The sequence below is a fragment of the Nanorana parkeri genome, unplaced genomic scaffold (genome assembly GCF_000935625.1).
Source record: "Nanorana parkeri isolate BGI_ZX_2015 unplaced genomic scaffold, ASM93562v1 scaffold482, whole genome shotgun sequence".
Taxonomy (NCBI): domain Eukaryota; kingdom Metazoa; phylum Chordata; class Amphibia; order Anura; family Dicroglossidae; genus Nanorana; species Nanorana parkeri.
Window position 1 is genome coordinate 242,678 of NW_017306750.1, and position 22,337 is coordinate 265,014.

Below are 22,337 nucleotides of genomic sequence, written 5' to 3' on the forward strand. Positions count from 1 at the left end.
ACAAACATGATCATTGTGCAATGTTTTGATTGCATGGAGGACAGACATCTGTGTGATGCAGCCCCAAGGCTAGAGAGCAATAAACTGGATAAGAACTTGGGGTTTTATTTTTTTATTTTGCACTGTACATTATGGTTTCCACTTGAGCCGTCGACCCCATAAACATTTATAAAGCATTTAAAGCAAGTGTGTGTGGTGTAATTTCAGACATGTCACTGCAGATGCCGGCTGGAGAGTGAACACCGAGCCGCAATGAGATTTCCATTGTGCAGGCAGGAAATCAGCGAATTGTCAGCGTGTACCCGAATGCCAATCAATAAAATGCCTGGATAAAATGATGTATGAAGAAAGGGGTCACACAGAGCCTGTACATTTACTAACATGTAAACACATTGACAGCATGAGAACACAGAATGAGAAATCTCTCCACGAAACTTAGGCAGGAAGCTTTTTATGTCCATTATGCACAAGCTTAGATGTAGTTTAAAGAAGATCTCTGCTAAGAGCCATCTTTATTTGCCAAAGCAATTTCATAAAAGAGAAAAAAATATATAAACTTTCTCCTAGTAAACATTCCAAAAATACCTTCAAAAAAAAGACACAATCACCTTGTCGTGATGGGCAAAGCAACAGCGTCCCTGCACAAAGGACCCCCGCAAACCTCTGTCTAGGATATAAAAGGAGCTTCGCTGACCGTTGTGTTGCCTGAACGGTTAGACAGTATGATACTGAGTAGGGGCAAGGAATAAAAATGTGGGTTGTCGGGTGCTGGGCTGAAAAATTGCTACACCCACACTACAAATCAAAAGGGAAAAGTTGGGTAGCCAGCCATTCGCAAGTACGGACGCACATAGGCGCTTTTATAGATGACTGTTGTACGACTTCATCAATAAAACGTGCTAGATTTCAATGATCCCATTGTAGTGGGCCAGTAATTCTGCATCCAGGATCGGCTGCAGTCAGGCAAGGTTGAGATCCAAGAGGGTTCCAAAAAGGTGCTAAGGTCAGGGCCAGCTAGCCAATGCAGCTTAAAAATTACATCTGGTGTCTGACTTTTGAGGTTTTCTAGGGGTCAATGGAGCTGGTTCCGAAAAAAACTGCTGGATCCTGGATTGGACAGGCTAGCTCTTGTATTTCATATTTGTCCACCCCAGTGATAAGTCAAGTTCCCCTATAAAAGGCAGATTATGTTTAATTACTATTTTAGGAAACTTCTAAACATTACAAAACTCTAAGGCTCCATTCACGCATAATAGTGACCGTAGCCTGGTGATTCAGGGGCATTGTTTCTTGTGTGGGACCTTGGTACACACGACTTACAAGGCCAGAATCCTACTGTTTTGGCCCCATAGACTTTTAAAAAGAGAGCACATGTAAATACACGATTTTCTAGCATTTTTTCAGGGGCTCCAATTTAGGCAAAAAGCGCAATTCTGCCCAAAGTTAGCTCATGTACTTTTTTTTTTGAGCTTCAAGAACTGGGGACAACACTCAGGGGCCATTGAAAAGCAACAGGATTCCTCATATTGAGTGTTGTTGCGCTTAGAGAAATAAGCTACAAAAGGCCTAGGAATGAATGGGTTGTCTTATTCACAATGACCTAAAACACAGGATAGAGGATGCACTTCGCTTCATAGTGGGTACAATCAAACATGTGAAGTTCTTGCAGGGATACATTTGAATTATATTCTATACAATTTCACAAAAAGAGATCCAATGAATGAGAGATACAGCAGTTCTGAGCACTCATCAAGTCAGTGCATGGCATCACAAAGTGCAAGCACCGCAGGCCTGTAAAGAACTTGGTCACTTGGCACTGTCCTTCTGACACCAGATAACAAATCCCCCCCATCAGATAAACCGGTTATTACTGCTCAGTGACATGCAACAAGACAGTCTGGGGCACATTTTCAGCTGCCACCCCATTCTTACCAGGATTTTTCTGAAATGTCAGGCAGCATACAATAGATTTACAAGAAGTTTATTACAATGACTCACTAGTACTGAGCACTCACATGATGCCATCTGTAAGGTTAGTGCAATGAACATATCGGGCTTGTAAATAACCCGGCTCCCACATACTTTTATTTACAGCCCCTCAAAGTACCCACTACACCAATACTTGAAAATCCATCATGGAGGAAGGAGAACACAACATACAATCTAAGCATGGCAATTAAAGAAGAATGTTACTAAAGAGAACTTCTATTTCATAATGTTCACATACCAGACACATTACGGTGTGCATAATTGGATTATAGTATGTTTATCTTTAAAGGGACCCTCATGAGAGACCAGAGGCTGCCATTGGTGAACTCTGTTTTTAAAAAAAATGTTATTTCTGATGACTTGAATGTGGTCTCAGTCGCTGACCATGAACAATTATAGAGTAGTAGTAGTTCAGACACTTTACTGATACTTATTTGCAGCATGCTTGTTCCAGGTGTGTGACTGAAACATACACAGCCAGACATCTAGCATTTTCAAAAGGAAGCTTGCAATGGCAGTTTCCATATTTCTCCATGGCAGTCACTTTAAACAAACCGGTGCTTTACCTATTTAGGCCTAAGCAATAGGTTTGCTTAATTCCCTTTCCTCAGCCTATACTCCTCTTTCCCTTGCTGCTCCAAGAGACGCATGTGACTCCATGCCATGTAACAGTGTGGAGCCAATCAGTGCTGTTACACAGGAGGCACAAAGCCCTGTTAGCCCAGACATCCGCGACTTACCACATCCATAGGGCTTTCCTTTCACTGGCGGCTTAGCGGAGCAGCAGGGAAGCAAAAGAAGTCAAGCAAATGTGTCTGTGGCGGCATGAATTAAAGTCAACCTGTCACTTTGCTCTACATGGGCACGGCACAGATTCACTTCAAAAGCCATTACAACTAGGATCAGTACCTGAATATGTTATTTATATTAGCTTCCCACAATCCCCTGTACAAGCACAACTAACTGGGCAAGAGAGGGTCAGTAGTATAAGCCAATCTGAGCTCTATTGTTTTCTACTATGCATTCAAACACTGCAAACATTCTTTTAGGATGGTAGAGCACAAGGATGGTCTCAGAACACTGCTGCTCCCGGTTTGTACAATCTACCAGATGCATCAGGGTCCCTGACCATGCTGTGTTGCTTAAAGGAGAACTATGGGGTAAGTATTGTTCCCCACAGTTCTCTTAAAGGTCACGGGAGGACATATACTAGTGTCCTCCTGTGACCCAAAGCTCAGTATATCGCAAAATTATAGCTCGCAGTATACTGAGACCGCAGCAGCCAGGACGGATCCCGACATTACTGTCGAGATCCACCCAGCTGCGTGAGTGGCAACTGGATCTGCCTATCTAGTGGCAGAGCCAGCTATGCCCGCCCCCTCTGTCCGTTCCTCCAGTCAGCGCTGGAGGATCGGATTGGGGAGGGGGAATCCCTGTGGGGAGCGGTGACTGGCAGTCACCGCTCTCTGTAGGGAGATTGAGAAGTGAGCGAGCGACTGTATGCGTTCGCTCACTTCCCAATCTATTGAGCCGACGTGTGACAGTTTCATTGTTACGTCGGCTCGAACTATGATGAGTGATTTTCACTCACCTCATAGTTCACCTTTAACTGCACTGAAGGGCTGCACTGTGTCAGGGATGCAGGGTTTACAAGACTGGCTGAGCAAACTACAGATTTTTTGGCAGGCAAGAACGTTCACATGCATCTCAACTAAGTAATAAGCCGTATGCCTGGAATTCAAGCTTTACAATTGTAGAAATACAATGCGAAAGTCTGTAAAAAAGAAACCACGAAGCCTATTAATAGAGAAGTTGCAAAGTGACTCAGCTTTGTAACTTTTTACTCTGTAGCTTTTCAGATGTACTCTGCGAGCCACTTTTACGGATATTTTTAAAGATCCAAACTTCAGGCTCTGAAATGGTGGACTGAAATGACTTTTGAAAGCTGCAAGAATAGATTTGTACAGCAGCGCAGGAGATATTTACAAGTAAAAAGTCATGAGGTGAGGTGGAGGAAAACCATCAGAGGGGGAAAAAGTCTGAATTAAAAATACTTGAGTAGGTCAACTTAAGAGTTCCAAAGTCCCAGCATATACTCCTGGTATAGCATCAGCATTGTAATAGGAATACATAGTAGAATGGTTTCTGATAATTCAATCAAGGCTTACTTGAAAAAAAATCACTTTTATGTAGTGAGTGCTGCTTTCCATCACTTCCAACAACTTCCTGGATTCCCAGTGTGCTTTGTGTCTCTTTCCCTGCTTCTTGATGTGAATCAACATTTCTCAAGACTACATATCCCATCATGCATTGCTTGCAGCAAGCAATGCTAATGTTACATTGTGGGAAGTTCAGAGAGCAGGCTATGTGCACAAGGAAGTGAATATTCACAGAGCTGGGTAAAATTGTCTGTAGATTGATGATGCAAACAGAATGTTCTTCCTCAATAGGTTTACAAACTTCCAGATGGACATGGTTATTAGGATTGGGATAGAACTTATGAAAATTCAATATAGCAACACACACACATATATTTAGTTTATGACCATAGATACCCATTAATAAAAAGGAAAAACAATCCAGTAAGTTTCATATGTGAAATGATAAATTTAAAGAAAAAGATCTGAGTCCTACCTGGGTGACATTTGTATAATAAAAGCACCATCTACCAAACCGTTGCCTTTTATTTTAATAAAATTGTGTGGGGGGGATGTTTTATACACTGAGTGGCCAGATTATGACCACCCCATCAGTACTTCGTTGGGCCACAAGATAACTCCATGAGATGACTTCGTTGGGACGCCTCGAGATGTTGAAAGGTGATGCGAGGAATCTGACACTGCACTGTTGCCCTTCTGTTGTCTTGTACCAGTCTTGCCACTCTCCGTTCTGCCCTAACATTGACTAGTCGCTGACGGCCACAATTCGCACATTCAGACGCAGATTTTCGGCTGACAGTCCAGTCTTTAAACACTTTAACAGCAGCTCTTGAACATTTAACGAATTCTGCTGTTTTGCGGATACTCGCTCCATGGCTCTGAGCGCCAACAATCATCCCACGTTCAAAGGCTGTTAAATCGCGTTGTTTACCCATCTTCAGAAAAAAATCACTTCTACTGTCGTGGTAAACAACCTGCTTCCCTATTTATAATGGTCTGGCCCTCCAGCAACTTCAACGCGAAATTATAGCTAATTTGCCTACAAACGTCAGGTGGTCATAATAATCTGGCCACTCAGTGTATATTAATTTCATAGGTTTTCTATCTCGGTGCTGATCATCTCCTTTCAGCCACTTCCTGTCTATATGCGCTTAGCTCCAGCATCAGCTGCACATGATTTCTCTGGACAGGCTTCCTGCCAGTGACAATGGACTATGTTTGAGTAATGTGTGTTGGTGGGGCCACTTAATCCATGTGAAAAAGGTGGCATGAGCACAGATGGGAGACATCCTATAATAGACAGTGACTTATCAAGTACGTCTTTGGCACTGATATGAACAAAAGTGTGGGAACAAAAATCTCTTCAGGCAAACTACATTACCTAATGATTTTGGTAAACTTTCTTCTGGGTTAACACCTTACTCTGTTGTGAATAAATTAGTGTTTGACTCACCAAGTCCCTTCTCAAATGTACGGGGAGGGGGTCCGTTTCATTATCACTACCTGAGCAATCTCACTGATGCCAAGAAAGGTCTACATCCCCTTTCAGCCATAGGGGCTTAGAACTATATCAGCAAAAATGTTTCTTTGGCAGGTAATGCCTCTAACTTGTGTACAACCTCAGTGCAGACTTACGGGGAAAGCAATAAGATAATTAAACAAGCATTATTTTTTTTTAAAAACAAGGACATGTGGTATGCAAATGGGGCATAGAGCATTCTCAGTCTGCCATATTGCAAAGAAATGACACTTGGATCATGTGTGAATTTTAGAAAACTATAGCAGCTGCAGGCTGAAAGGTAAATTATAACAAAAAGAAATCACAATGTGCAGCATTTATATGTTTTCTGGTTAGAGTTTAGTGTAAACGACATAAAAGTTTGCTGGTGAGTTCTTTGCGCTGAGTTCCAAGTTAATACATCCAACGCGGCCATTACAAAGTATCCCATTGTAACTTTTGTATTAATTGCATTTTTTGTTATTGATAGGAGACGTGGGAACACCCTGCAGTGGACAGGAACAAAGCTAGAATGAATGGCTGATCGATCCCACAAATGGAGTCCAAATACCACAACAAGCCATCTGTTGACTCACTTCACCTATAACTGCAATATCACTATTGGTTGGCTTGACCCTTGGAGTTAGATGGGCTGAGCTACCTGGCAGAATTGAGAGCAGAAGGGAAATATCCTGTATATGCCTTTGCAGTAAATTTCCCCTCCTTTCGCTGATTATAAGCTGAGCAGCTTGACTTGTTCTTTCTGCCTCTTCATGGGAGTACAATACCTACCGCTGTGATAAGAACTGCAGACATTCTCTACACAGACTCCCACGTCCGCATATAATGTCAGGTAGTCCTAGCATAAAACCTAATGACAGAGTTGTAGGCAAACTGGAAGTACACAATGTGAAAATCTCTACATAAATATTCATTTTAGTTGTTTCCCTTTTGTGTGCTGATTTTAGCTTGCGCTGTGTGTACAAATAAGCCTGGCATTACCAATGCCAAGCCCAGCCAGAGGCACTAAACCAAATGGTAGATGTTAGAAGATATTAAGGCCGAAACAACTAATCGATTTAAATCGATAATCGTTGTCAACGCTCTCTTGTTCTCGTTCTCATGATTGATTAGTTGGTGGATTCCCTGCTTCTCTTCTCCGCAGCTGCGGTTTCATCGGCTCGGTGTCCCCTCCGATCCGTGCTGCTCGCAGGGGGAATCAAACGGGCCACAGATCCCTGCAGTCTGTGCCCAGCAGTGAAGAGAGCTCCTTCATTTTAACTAACAAATGGCATTTTTTTAAATCCAATCTAAAATTAATCAGCCAACTAATCAATTATGAAAATAATTGTTAGTTGCAGCCCTAAATCTGCTAGCGTACTGGCTTCTAACCGCACGGTTTTACCGCGATTTGCAGTAAAAAAAACGCGCGGCAAACGAGAGTTTCCGAGGGGGTATCCGGCTGTATCCTTATGGATACAGCCGGATACGCCCCAAAGAAGCTCCTGTACTTATTTGGGCGTATGGCGTTTTACCGCGCGGTAAAACGTGCAGGTGAGAACCATGCCCATAGGCGAACATGGATTTTTCATCTATTGCGCGTTTTACCGCGCGTAGGAATGCGCGGTAAAACGCTCAGGTGTGAACCGGGCCTTACAAATGACAGCTGCCTCCTAACGTTTGAATTTTTTCTCTAGTCTAGTCCTGGAGCTGGAAAAGTATCTGTACTTGTACCGAGTACGGTACTTGGTATCTGAACATCCCTACAAGAAAAGATGTTTTATTGTTTTTTTTAAATTATGATAGAATTATGGTAATGGGTTTAGATGTAAATAGAGCTTAGAGGAGAGGGCTGAACCTCGGGTTAGAAGGAAAGATGTAAATAAGTGAGAAGGTCGGAGTAGCAGGTCAAAACAAGTCTGTGTATTATTTCATAAGACTCTGATTTGGTTCTCTTAGGTGCAAAAATGAATGGTTATAATTAGACTTCAGGCTAAAGCCAAAAGACATGCACACAGAAAACAAAATTTAATTACGGGTTGCCGAGATTGTTGCCAGGTTATGTTACGAAAAGCTCTATTTGTTCATCTCTCCACAGACAGCACTCCATTGTTGTCGATTCCAAGTTCATAAAGGAAATTAGGTTGCCTGGCTTTCTCTGACTGAGAATAAGGACAAAGCAAATGGATTCACAGCGAAGGCAGCGATCCTTCTGTGTATACTTGTTCCACGTCATTAACATAGATGCCACTGGATCAGCATGACAGCCCAGCAGCTAGCATTTTCAGAAGAACATTCCAGGAGTCCCACCAAGTCTCTGCAGGCAGCTTCTCACAGTACAAAGAAGTTTTATTATAGTAGAACAAAGGCACTACATACCATATTGCAATGCAAGTGCCTGGAAAGTCATACAAATCTGACCGCCAGGAAAAGACTTTATGCACTATTGCAAAACATATATGCGAGCTGTTTGACCCTGCCAAAGGATTTGTATGTCTAACATCCAGTCCGTAGATTAACGCAACCAGCCAGCCTGACAACCTGTGATTTTTCTACTGCAATTATGCAACACACATAAATCTCACTTAAAACCCTAGCCTGTCGTTAGAGACTGCAGGAGCAGCAGGTGACTGATGAGGTCATCCCCGACTACGCTGCTCTTCGCCTAGGAGAAGATTTCTTTCAGATTATGCACACTGCAGGACACTTGATTGGCTCCTAATGCTGCTGTACAAAGAATTACAAGAGGTTGGTGTCAAGTTAAATTCAGGTACATATACTGCTTGAGCTTAAAATGCATTGAGCCCTCGTTCACACCTTTGGCACAGGGTACGCAACCCAATTTGTTAATGAGCTGCCTACTGCAGCCAAATTGCACTAAAAGAAGTGCAGGCACCTTTTTTTTATCACATTGCATGGTAAAAGGTTATTATGAGATCTGGTGCGATAGCGTTGCCTTTATGAAATAATGGAACCGTATTGCATCTAACAATGCAACAAGTGATGTGGGATCACTTGAGGCGCTGCACACGCTCCCACATTGCATAGATGTGAAAAGAAGCAGAATCCCCCGGGCGAAGCAAATCTAAACCATTGCACTGGTCCGTTCAGACTTGTTTCCCCTCCACTTCAGCAGTCTAAGGCCCCATGAGTCATCACATCCAATAAAGTGTATAGAACATGAGGCTGCCCAAGATACATTGGATAGCTTCAGAGCAATGTGGGCTTGTTGGACCTATTTTACTACTACTGCTGACTTTATTGACCTAAAAAGTGGCTGATACTGATTGAGATTACATCTACTTCTGCAACGGCACCTCCCCCATCATGCCTTACCACTCTATCGGGCTCAGGTACCTCCTGTCTTATACCCTCCCATACCTCACCACCATTTTACCCATCCCCCACCTTACCTCCCCCCTTTGGACACTCATCCCCTTCCACCCTCTTCTCTCACCCCCATTTCCGACTCTATTCTTTGCGGGTCTCCCGGCAATCCCGCTAACACGAGGCGATACGGAATTTATCGACACAATGAGACCTACTACCACGAGCATTATAATCCCTACTTTATATACAAAATGGTGGTATTCTCAGGTGAACCAGCCACACTGGCCATTGATCCCGTATCCGGAAACCAGATTAGGAATTGACGGACAACGCAATAAGGTGACTACCATATCAATACGTGTCTGTTTTCCTTTCCTTTTCTCCCCATTTTGTTTGATATTGTTGGAAATTCAACTGTTCCACATTTTAATGTATGTATGTATTTTTGACCAACATATTGGTGTGTTACGATATTCTGTTTATCTTGCAAAACCTTAAAGGAGAATTATGAGCTGAGTGCTTTTCACTCAGCCTCAATCTGAGCCGACCTGTGACAATGAAACTGTCACAGGTCGGCTCAGTAGATCGGTAAGTGAGCGAACACGTACCGGCGATCGCGCAGAGAGCCGTGACAGGGACATGACTGGATTCTTCCCTCCCCTGTCCGATCCTCCAGCGCCGACTGGCGGAACGGACGGGGCAGAGGGCGGGTACAGCTGGCTCTGCTCACTCACGCAGCTGGGTAGATATAGACATAATTGTCAGGATCCGTTTCAGCTGCGGCGTCACAGTAATATATATATACACACATATACATACATATACACTCTGAGCTTTGGGTAACGGGAGGACGCTAGTTTGTGTCCTCCCGTTACCCTTCGGAGAACTATGGGGAAAAACCCTGACCCCATAGTTCTCCTTTAATAAAACGTTTCTAAAACAAAAGAACGTGAGGATGTCGAGGGACATACCATCGCTGGAGCGGAGCACCGAGAGGCTGGAGGGAGAGGAGTAGGACCCAGTCGGGATTGTGGTTCAAGGGAGTATAACTGGTATTTTAGCTCCCTAGACAAAACAAGCTCCTAACCCTTGCAGTGCGGGGAAAGTCCCACTGCAAGGGTTAACATTTAATTTGCCTGGAATTCTGCCTTAATATCTCTATAACTGCCTTCATTGTTTTGTTTTTATTTCTGTTTGCAGTTCAGCGCTGAAATAATCATGGTAGCGCTGCTAGTATTAAATTAACCATGTATGAGAAGCTACATAACAGTTAATACTTATCATAATGGAGCACTTATTCTTTAACTTCCTGTAAAGATTTGGGGAAATGGAGTAATGCAGGTGTTCTGACTTAAAAGCAGCATGAACAAAACAGTTCTGCAAATCAACCATCAGATTTTACTCCGCTCACAAGAAGCCTTAATAGAGGGAAGAAAGGGGGTTTGTTTTGCAAACTAACGCAACTTACAAGCTAATTGAGTGAGCTAAATTAAGCTATCAGCGATTTTTAGATCTGGATTCAATTGTTGCATTTTAGAAATTCCCCAAGGCAAACTCAAGACAGGCCATTAAAGCAGCAGCTCCGCACTCCATTTCATACAATAAAAAGTTATGAAACGGGCAGCTTGCTACATTTTCTGTTTCAGAGAGATCCTTTTTTTTAAAAAATTCTTCTACTTTTGGCTCCTCTCATGTTTTGCAGCCTAATTAGTCCATTGGGAATGCAAAAAAATAGTGCGGCCCAGAGATACATACTAATAATGACCACGGATAAACTAAGCTGCTAGAAAAACACAATACCGACATTGAAAAGTTTCGTTGGGGAGCTTTATTTTAACTTTGCTTTACTGGCTATGGATCAGGCAGAGCACAGAAAATAAGGCTTTGCAGCATCTGTTCAATAATCTTTTCCATATTTAAATGGAAGCATTAAAACTTCTTGTGACGTATGCCATTTTTCTTTTAGCAATATAAATAGATTGGGAATGGGGGGGGGTTAACAGATTAGGAGCTCTTACAACACACTTTGAGGCATAAGCTGACCCCTTTTTCTTTGGTCATGCAGAGAAGAAAAATAAAAGGTAACCCTCGGCAGCACGTACTACCCGGCTACCATGTTTGACCGCCAGGGCAAGAGATGCCTGTGTAAGCGCAGAACTGACTTGTTAGAGCTTACACAGGACTTTTGACTCCTTCCCAGGTCCTATGTGACAACACTGGGACAACCTTGAGGCACCAGAGCTGTCTATTGCAGTGCACTTACTGTACCTAAGCACTGCTGTCTCTGGAGCCTCATGGTTGTATACCTATACTTAGATCACATAAGGAACTGCAGCCTCTGACTGCTAGTCTTGAGATATAGAGTATCTAAATAGAGTAAGATTTGGTGGTGTGCTGCTTATTCTCCTTGCTGGAGAGGAAACTGTACCTGAGGACACGCAGTGCAAGGATCTCCTTGCATTGCTTAGGTGAGGGAAAAATTACTCATACTCATAGTTCGAGCCGGCGCGTGGCAATGAAACTGTCACACATCGGCTCAATAGATCGGGAAGTGAGCGAACGCATACCGCCGCTCGCTCACTTACTGATCATCTCCCTGCAGAGAGCTGTGACTGTCAGTCTCTGATCTTCCAATGCTGACTGGAGGAACGGACAGGAAATGGGGTGGGCACAGCTGGCTCTGTCTCTAGATAGGCAGAGCCAGCTGTCATTCACACAGCTGGGTGGATCGACAGCATTGTCGGGATTCGTCCCGGCTGCGGCGTTCTCAGTATACCCTAAGCTGTAGCTCGCGATATACTGAGCTTTGGGTTACGGGAGGACGCTAGTATATGTCCCCCCCGTGACCCTTAGGAGAACTATGGGCAAATACACTTATCTCATTGTTCTCTTTTAACCATTCTGTAGATCTATGCTTTCCCCACCTATCCTGCTGCTAACGGATTAATCCCCAACCGGCATCAGTGGGGCAGCTTTGACGAGATATAAAAAACCTACCTCTACCAATATGGCTGCCTCCACACAGAACAAGGCATGGCAAGTCAGTAATGGGGAAAAGACCAGCTGCAGAAGACCACAAACAATACTGGCGACTAGTCTTTTGCATTCTGCTTACCTTTTTGGGCACAGCTTCCACGCTAAAGGTTTGCTTTACCATACAAATGTCCGTTCTAACAAGTATACAAGATCTGAGTCTTTCAGACAGGAAAGCAAGCATGTTAATGTCAGTTTAGATACTTTGAAAAGAAGTGAACATCCCAGGGAGAAGCAGCCCAGGGTTGTGGCCTTTTACACTGCAATGGCTTCCTTACACACCTGCAGAGACATGAAAACCCAGCAATACAGATAAAGGAAAATATAACTCTACAAGCTGTCTCCGCACTTATGATGTATATCTCTATGTAAAGCTGCAAATGAAAAAGCAATGTATTGTTGGTCCCCCTGGCTCATAAGGCGTAAGAGGAAATATTAGCTTTGGTATGCTGCTGACAATTTTCATAAAAAACAATTTCTGCAGATTGGGCGATATATGAAACTGTAATTAATCAATGTCCAATTGAAGAGGCTGGGATATGGTTCTCCCTCTCCTGTGCATGCTAAGTATGCCGTGCTGTACCAAGATGACATCACCATACATGAATTGTATATGCCCTGAGAGGCACTATACAGCAGTAACGCTCGCACTTATTTGTCAACAAGGAGTTCTCAGCTGACCACGTGGAACTGATGAGAAGGCAGATATTAAATCGTATTTCATATTAAGTCAATAATTACATTTCTCTTCACCACGCTGTATACCGCAGGACAATACCAGGCGCACATTCCAGGGACACTAAAGAACATTAGTAACAGACCGGGTTGCACGTCTCCATTCATCAAAAACATTTATTACAGATGAGTGAATGCTGTTAGGTTGATTCCTGCACTGGTTCTTATGTCTTTAAAGCAGATATAAACCCTAAGGCTAGAGTAGCTCAGCTGAAAGGCAGTAATGGCACACGACATCCCTTACCAACACACCTGCGTTGTAGTGCATCACCCAGTAACACATTACCATGCTTCCCGGAGTGCTATGTTGCTAAAAATAGTGCAAGCACTTTTTTTAATGCGCAGTAACTACAGCACACTGGTGTAAACGGGCCCCTAAATTAAATGACATTTAGCTTGCTAAAGAACTAATACATTTTGGAGTTAAAAACAGGCAAGAAAAATACACATACAAATATGGATTCCACTAGGGAAGTCAGAAATGGAAAAAGATTTGGAGGTCATTGTAGACCACAGATTGAATAATAGCATGCAATGCCAGGCTGCAGCAAACAAAGCGAGCAGAGTACTGTCTTGTAATAAAAAGGGAATGTAGGAATGTACTGTATAGACAAAGCAATCATTTTGCCACTTTATAGATCATTGGTTTGGCCTCATCTGGAGTATGCGGTTCAGTTTTGGTCACCAACCTGAACCTCTGGACTCTCTTCAGCTCTTCCTTGAGCTGAAGAGAGTCCAGAGAAGGGCAACTGAACTAATTAAGGGGCTGGAGGACCTAAGCTATGAGACAAAGTTACTAAATTTAAACTTTTTCACGCTGGAGGTGAGGAGGTTAAGAGGGGACATGATTTTGATGTACAAAATGTTTAGTTGTGATGGCAATAAACTATTTACAGTAAACTCCATCACAATGACTAAAAGCCACCATTTAAAACTGGTGGAGAAAAGATTTACCACAAGGAGCGTAGGGGCTTTTTTTCAGTTAGAGCGGTAAAAGTCTGCAACTCGCTGCCACAAGCAGTGGTATCGGCTGAGAGTACTGAATCATTCAAATCATTTAGACACCTTCCTCAGATACTGTACTAACATAAAGGGGTAAAGTTACACTTAAAAACAGGGTCACACAGGGACTCATGTATGCACAATCACACAAAAGGTTGAACTTGATGGACCTGTGTCTTTATTTCAACCTCAAATACTATGCAACTATCAAACAATTGCCACTTTTCCACAAAATACTTTTCATCTTTTACATTCTTTGTTGCATCCCATTTCTGCTGATCTCCTGCAGCCACGTCTTGTCTACATGCACTCCAATGATGGCTGCGTGGCATTTTTCTAGGCAGGTCTCCTGATGGTGACAAAAGCAGACCGTGACCGTGTAATTATCACGGTCACTTGCATGTGGCAGGGCAACCATGCTAAAATCACAAATGGGAGACAGGGACCATTTATTGTTGAAGTGCCTGAAAATTTTGAAAAGGACTTAAATTATTTAAACATTAAGCCTTATATGACATTTTAGCAATTGGGCATAAATTTACATTAAAACAGACCTTGCAGTAAAATAAAGGAAAAATTAATAAAAAAAACTGATGAAAGCGAAGTTTTTTTTTAAAAAATGCTTACCTCGAACCCAGAGATTAACTTAAGTGGCTCCAATAATGTCTCTGTGCATTACGATTGCCCCAAAGCAAAGCTGGGTGCTCCAAATCCCACAAGAATTAACTCCAGCTGGAGGTGTATGTATTATTTTTTGGGGGGGTTAACATTTTTAAGCAGCTTTGATTGAGTTTTTGGTGGGGCTGGAAAATCCTTAAATGTAATGAATCAATTGCTCAAAGATGTTAAAGGACACCACATATGAATGCACTCAAAACCCTCTATCCCATTTCAGTTCCATTTTAATACATAACAAAAAAGGTGATAGTACCATAATCTAGTCCAAACATGGTCAGCATTTCCTGCATACATTGGACATTTTGGAACTGTGCTCAGACAGCAAAGAATAAGAAAGTCCTGGTCCCCATCACAGCCACTGAAGTCATATGGGGATTCACTTATGGCCAGGGGAGAATGGTTGTTGCCATCATACACTGCACTGAATAACACCAGGAACGGTCAGCAATAGATAATGGTAATGAAAAGTAATCAATAATTCTCAGCACATCTCATACAGAGCATAGGGCTAGACCTTTACAACACATTACATGGTAATATATTTACATTATGTACATCTGAAAGGGTTTTTTTCTAATTTCCACAAAGTTGCTGAAAAGTGGGGGAAAAAGGCTTCCACTGATCAGAACCATTAACAGGGGCCAGAAGTCAGAGCCCAAGCAACCCTAGCACCAGTATATGAAAGGAGCCCTGCTATTATATTGGTCTCAAAAGGTCCATATTAAAAGTCTTAGCAACCTGCCACCCGCTGGAATTGCTGAGAGCTTTAGCTTCCTAACTTGAAGCACCCTAAAAAAATAGTGATAACTCCTTGATAGGCTTTGTATTCTCCGAGAACGTTTCAAAATTGGATCTTGTGCAAGTCTACGCAGTGGTCTTATATGCAGATAATTCCCTTTCCATCTCCTTCCAAGAATGGCATCAGTTCACAGTTTAGAAACCATGGTTTCACAGGGCTTCCAATGGTTTCCAGAGGACCGCAAATCCAGAGGTAATAAATTATGCAAATAGAAACCTCAGTAGTGACCTATTGCTGCAATGCATGGCTTCAGTGACCAGTAATTAGGCAAGGGAGGGTTAATCTCTGAGAACTACTTCCGTTTCTTGCCTACTGGTAGGGTCATTGGGTGGGTACCTCCTAGAGCTAGCTCTCATTCAAGGCCTGCGGGAGAAATAAAATTATCAATGTGACCTAGTCACCCAACTGACCCATTGGAGGGCATTTTTTTCAGGGATAGTGACAATGCTGCACTTGTGCATAAATGTCAGTCCTCCAATGTGTGTGATGTAGAATGTTCTGCCAGCATCAACATGTAAGACATTCAGGATAAAAATGGAAGAGCGCATTGGGTACTTTAAAAAGTACACATTGAGGAATATGATTTACACTAAAAAAATTATTTTGCCAGGACAAAAACCCCAAGTATTACTTTGAAATATTTTAGGCGCTCTAGTGATTACTCACAAACATGGTAAAAAAAAAAAGTTTTAAATAGCATTTAAAGGGAACATGTAGTCTTTTCAGTTAGGTGGTGGGCCCAAGCTAGAGTGAGCCTTCAACATAAGTTGTGTGAAGCAGGAATCCCCTTTAAGATGGTTGCAACAGGCAACAAGTGTCCCCACATTGGAAGATTTCCTTTCCATTCTTGAACTGATGGCAATTCACTTTTATTCCCCTCTGTTACTCCTGCTGACATTGGTGATAGGGGCAATTAGAGTGAATTCTCCCTAATGGGGACTCAGACAGCAATGGATATCTGAGTGATTCTAACCCCATAGCAATCAATCTAGATCTAAAAAAGAATTATGCTTTTAGGTCTAAAGCCAAACTACAGATTTGTATTTTAGTATAACAGGTAAGAGCCAGGACCTGTTTGGTTATTGTTGTCTCTTCATAAGGGAAGATCTGCCCTTACTTCCTGTCAAGGACAGCAGATCAAAGGCATAATCTCCAAGATTGGGACAAATGAAGCACAAAAAACGCACGTAGTATAACTGGGAAGGATTAGAACCTGAGGTTTTCATTTCTGTGTGCACTTTGCCCCAGTGACCCTCCACTCCCATTATCTTGTCCTGGTGTCACAGGAATTAAACAGGAATCTCTTCAACGTAGTCACAGACCGCAAAAAAAAAAAAAAACCGGCAGATATTATAACCTCCCCTCTATGGTGTTAAAAATAGTTTTAGAAGGAGTTGCTTTTGCTTGTGAAAAGTTTGGTATTGTAGCCACAATAACATTCAATCTGTTCATACTGAAAGAACAACAGATTTCAAATGATTTTGCACTATAAGAGAAAAAAGAAATATTAGTAGCCAAAATTGTAAGACTTTTCAAGATTCTTCCTATTGCACTTGTATAAAAATTAACCTAGTCACCCTGTCTGTGCAGGAAATCTAGTGGGCAGAAATTAGATTAAGATAAGAATGATTGATTTGAAGGAATGTCCCTATTAGGTCAGGCTGCAATTATTTCATTAGTAAATGGGGCTATTATACATGGGGCCCGCAGCTCCCGCTTACACTGCTGATCTCTGACATCTCCGTTCTTTATACACATGGAATAGTTCTCACATTTAAGCACTGCGCAATACAAACACTGGAATAAACGCCTTGCGGACTCTGGTCCTGTGATAGCACAGCTACATCTGGGTACACTAATGTCAATGATTAGAAATTAATGGTAGAAAAAGAAGGATATATGTTTAGGAACATCTTGTTTATATAGCATTAACACTAATAAACATCTGTGTGTTCATAGTTCATGTTAAAGTGTATCGAAAACTAAGCATCAAAAAATCATTTGTTGAGCTGGCCATACACTTAATTGCCCTATTCACACTAAAAGTCTCCTCTCCCCAACCCCTTAGCCAGAATACTGTATTCAGACAGTGGCGGGAGTGCTGCCTGCAGCAGCAAGTGGCTGTTTGCAGTGACCATTTGAGAATTTTTGGACCAACTCCTGCAACATAAGTCGACTGAAAAGTGACTACTGAACAAATTGCAGACTAGGCCACACTGCTCAAAAATTGGCCAAGTTTTGCAGGGGGGGGGGCAGACATTCCCCTATCTATGCTATGATGATCGGATCAAGAGGCATCATTTAAAAAGGAGAACTATGGGGTTAAGGCTTTTCCCCATAGTTCTCCTTAGGGTAACGGGAGGACACAAACTAGCCTCACGTCACACTAGGCTCAGTATACTGCCAGCTGTAGCGCGCGGTATACTGAGACGCCGCAGCTGAAGCGGATCCCGACAATTATGCCTGACAGTAAGTACCGTGTTTCCCCAAAAATAAGACACTGGCTCCAAAAAACACACTAGGTCTTTTTTTTTTTTTTACGTACAACAATCCACAATTATTCATGTACAACAGTCAAAACATGGTGATCAGGGCAATCAGGGGTGCCGTACCTTTCCAAGAGCAATTTGCTAACTAATCGCTAGGCAGAATGAGCGAAGCGCACTTTCACTATCGTTTCCTCACAGGCGGAGTGCATTTGGTATCACTCCGACTGACAGGAGCCGGCACTATAGAGGAGGCATCAGCTTATGCGGCTCTGCTACCTCTAGCGTTTGGCTTCGTTGGCACCGCCGATTCTCTCCTCCCATTCCCGCGGCTCTTCAAGTTCCCCCTTATGCCACCACCGGCCCCGGGAATGGTCACAACTAGGTCTTATTTTTGGGGTAGGTCTTATATTTTAGCAATTCCAAAAATAGTACTAGGTCTTATTTTTGGGGGAAACGGGGTAGTAGTGATTTTAATGAACTTGCAGCATGGCAGAGGTCCATGAACCCAATGACTGTCTGAGCTAAATTACAAATCTATTGCCAGATACAGCAGGAAATGAATGTGCATTCCAACTGCATGGTCTGTTATCTGACTGGAGTTGTTTTTCACAGGTCCCAACATGCAACAACATACTTCCTGCAGCCACTGAACTACTGGCAGCATTAGGGCTCATCAGAATACTCTGTACTTCAGTCGTATCATTACTCAGGCTATAAAGAAGAATGACCAGAAATGGGCAGGTTTTCGCTGGTGATCGCAAACACCTCAAGCGCGATCTCCTGATGCATACAGAGCCTTAGTTGCCATAGCCAAAGAGTCAGAAAAGCCATGAAATACCGTGAGGAAATTCTGTCAATTAAGTTTGAGCGTTATTAGAAGTAGATTGCTTTTTCAAAACCACAATACAAATAGTTTTTTTCGGCACAGTTGGCATGTAGTGGACCTGTCGCCAAAATTATTACCTATGCTACTGACTCAATCAAATTTCTTGAGAAGGCAAAATAAAAGATGCACGCACAATCACAGGGACTAATTCATTGAAGAGGAGGGGGGAGTTTATCTAACAAGCTTGATCTTCCTTTAGCTTAGTATATAAAGTAAAGCTGCGTTCACTTTGAATACCCAATAACGTGCAAGGGATATTCAAAACACGAGGAGAATGTATCAAAACCGGAGCAGACATTATCTGGAGCAGCTGTGCATGGCAACCAATCGGCTTCTCCCTTTCATTTTCCAATCTTAACTGAACCAACCAAAGAGAGAAGCTCATTGGTTGCCATGCACAGCTGCTCCAGATTTTGATAAATTGGCCCTAAGATGTTTTTCTTGACCGGTTTTTTTTCCCCTTTCGCTAATTTATTGAGATACAAGGCCCACAGCTACTTGACAGAGTATTGATACCCACCCAATGGACAGGTCGATATATAAAAGGTGATGGGTTAACTTTAATCAGTGGGAAGCTGCAGTAGTAGTAGGCCAGCTATTGCTTCAGTAAGCAGGAGCCTCCCATACTCTCATCCATCCACTTGACGTTCCCCTGAAGTGAAGTTAAGAACGGCCTACAAGGATGTCTACTCGATCTTCTCTGCTCACACGTACTTCATCTCCCGATAGCCACGATGATGTACAGGCATTGTCAAATCACTTATGTCCTGAAATGTTTCTTCACTCGCACACACTACATTTGCTTATTCAAAGGATGTGGCTGCATGTTGCAGTAAAGCGGCTTCATTTGTCAGACGGGGTAAGGGGACAATTAATCACAAGGCCACATTTGCGCAAATGCAACTTTTTTGCAAATGATAGAGTTAAAGCAGATCTAAACCTTAAATGGATTATATCTAGACTACATTCAAACCTTTGCATTTTTTGCCTAATCCATCATCCATTGAAATCAACAACACATACTGCATACCAACATTTGTAGACAGGTTTTATGCTGCTTGATTAAGTTTAATGTAAACGCACATTAAAATACACGTCAGAAATGAGTTGACTTTCCGTTGAGTTCCATGGAGAATGCACCAAGCAATGTGGCCTTAGTTTTACAAAGCGCCACAAATTGCCATTTTTTTCCCCCCATTTAGAAAAGATTGTTTTCACTTTTTATTCATCTCTCCTCCCATCGCAGTCTTGTTGATTTCCATTAACCTCTTAAAGCCACTTCCTGTCTATATGCACTTGCTCCATCAGCTGCACCATTGCTCTGCAGGCATGTGGAATTCCTATCCCGCTCTTCTGGGGGACCCAGGACCACGGCAAATGAGCTCAGGATGGAGAGAGGGGAGCAGAGCGAAGAACGTCCGTTCTCCGATCAGGGAGATCGGTGCACTGTAATCACATCGCCACCTGTCTCAGCTGTCCGAAACTGCACGAAAGATCTGTTTGTTGGAGGGCAGGTTCCATAAAGAGAACTTGTCACCTCCAATCACAGAGGCCTGTAAGCCCCTGAGCGATAGGAATAAAATTAACTGGGGAAAAAAAAAAGTGAAAAAAATACAAATATTGGGGAAAAAAATAAAACCAACCCTGCCACCCCAGTATCTGCATGCAAAGGCACGCATAGGACATTTTGTGGGTGCACATGCGTTGAGTGCTGCCGCCATTCCGCTGTGCCATATTGTGGTATCCAGAGCAGTGCTCTCTAACAAGCACACTGTGCATAAAAGGGTAAGTTCACTTTTCCAGGTGATTTGGGAAAATGAAATTACCCGCTCAAATCTGACCTCATCTCAAAACGCCCCCCCCTCCACTCTGCTAGACTTACTACTTTTTGGTGAACGGTCCTTCCCCTCCACCAGTACAGGTGTACAATCTGTACCCGTACTGCTATCCAGCGCAGCCATGTGCTATGCATTTAGAATTTGCATTTGGAAGTTCTATTTAGCACGGTTAAATACGGTTTTGATTGATACGTGAGGGACAAGTAGACGGTCGTGAGGGACAAGTAGACGGTCGTGAGGGACAAGTAGACGGTCGTGAGGGACAAGTAGACGGTCGTGAGGGACAAGTACGACCTGCCTGTCCAAGATGGGCAGATCTTACGTTTTTTAAAATTACTTTACAACCATCGCAAGACTAACGACTTGCGATGGTTGTAAAGTGTATGGGCACCTTAATGGGTACAATCGTTTTGAAGTCTCACACCCAGAACAAGCCTGCAGGTAAGGAACGCAAGAGGAAAGTCAAAAGTCCCTATCGGCAAGCAAGGGTCAGCATGGCAGCCAGGTGACTGCAAAGAGAGGTCATTAAGGGTAGCCTTCTTACTTCAATCATGACACGTTTTCCATTAAAAGTTCACCAATTGGCTTTGCCTCAGCACTCTTTAAAGAAGAACTCCAGGCAGAATAAAACTAAACCCTTGTAGTTAGGCTTCCCTCTCACTGCAAGTATTAGGTGCTGGTCATGATATTACCATTGCTGACTTTCTCTGTAACATGCAGGCGGTGTCTGTCATCAATCCTTTCTGTGTCATATCTGGAATAAGCATGAGCAAAGTGAACTTGATTTGCATACTTGTTCCAGGTCAGCGAGTCAGAAAATCAGCAGGGCAGCTAACAACTTGGCATTAGCAATATTAGTCCGTCGTATTTCCCTCATTAATCACAGACATCAAATGACAGACAACACAAACAGTCCTGCATGCATAGATCTGCCCATGCTACCTTAGTGCTCCTTTCCCAGTAATTAAGAGTTCCAATATCTAAGCCAAGTAATTACACTGCAGTAAAAGCACTTGCTTTCTTTTGTACAGCAATAGTAATTATACAGAACCTTTCCTTCCAAAAAGAGTGAGGTAAATACGTACAAGACCTATAGCCAGGGCCAGAGGTAGCAACCGGCTGTGTGACATTGCTCATCTGACTGAGGCTCCAATATATCGATCAGCAGAGCTGAACCTCCAGAGCAATTGTTTGACTTGCTTTTATTACTACGGCAATTAGAAAAGCAGAGCAACCTTTTATTGGAGATGCAATAACGTGAAGGCGCTCACCCATGTAAGAGTTCCACCATGAACTAATGGCATAGCGTGGAGCTATTAATTGTTACACGGCTCAGAGCCCTTGCTTTATTGCTGCTCCAGTACATGCTTGCCCATTGTGACAGACTTTAACACATCAAATTTGCCTCTAATAGACAGCTGACTGTACCCAATGCAGCATCCAACTGCTGCAGCTTCCAAACTGCTGGAAGTTGTACTGACTTTAAAGAGTTATGAAACCTTCACTTTTTTGCATATATCTATGGCTAGCAAGCAGTAGATATGCAAAAACTAAAAAAAAACCTTTTGAAACAGGTTTTAACTTATCTGTGTCTTCCACGCACGCTCCCTTCCGAACATTTGAGTCTCGGGCGGCCACAAAAGATATTGGGGCTTGCGCATGCGCAGTTCAGATGTCCGGCCGGGAGATGAGACACAAGGTAGGTCTATGGAGCAGCGTGCACCCACAAACACACCGTGGAACATCAGAGAAAAGGAGGACAGAGGAGTCAGCGCTGGATCAGAGACCCGCACCAGCGCTGGAGAGAAGGCTGAAAACGACAGTAAGGAAGATGATTGGATTAAGAGACATCATTTAAGGTAAGTCCTGACACTAACATTGGGTGGGGGGGGGGGGGGGCA

At 42.8% G+C, this 22,337-nt stretch overlaps 1 protein-coding gene across 1 annotated transcript in view; it reads right to left on the minus strand.

The window, feature by feature from the left end:
• Positions 1-22,337, minus strand: part of EIF3H (eukaryotic translation initiation factor 3 subunit H) — a 175,965-nt gene that overhangs the window by 81,467 nt on the left and 72,161 nt on the right. The window lies entirely within an intron of this gene.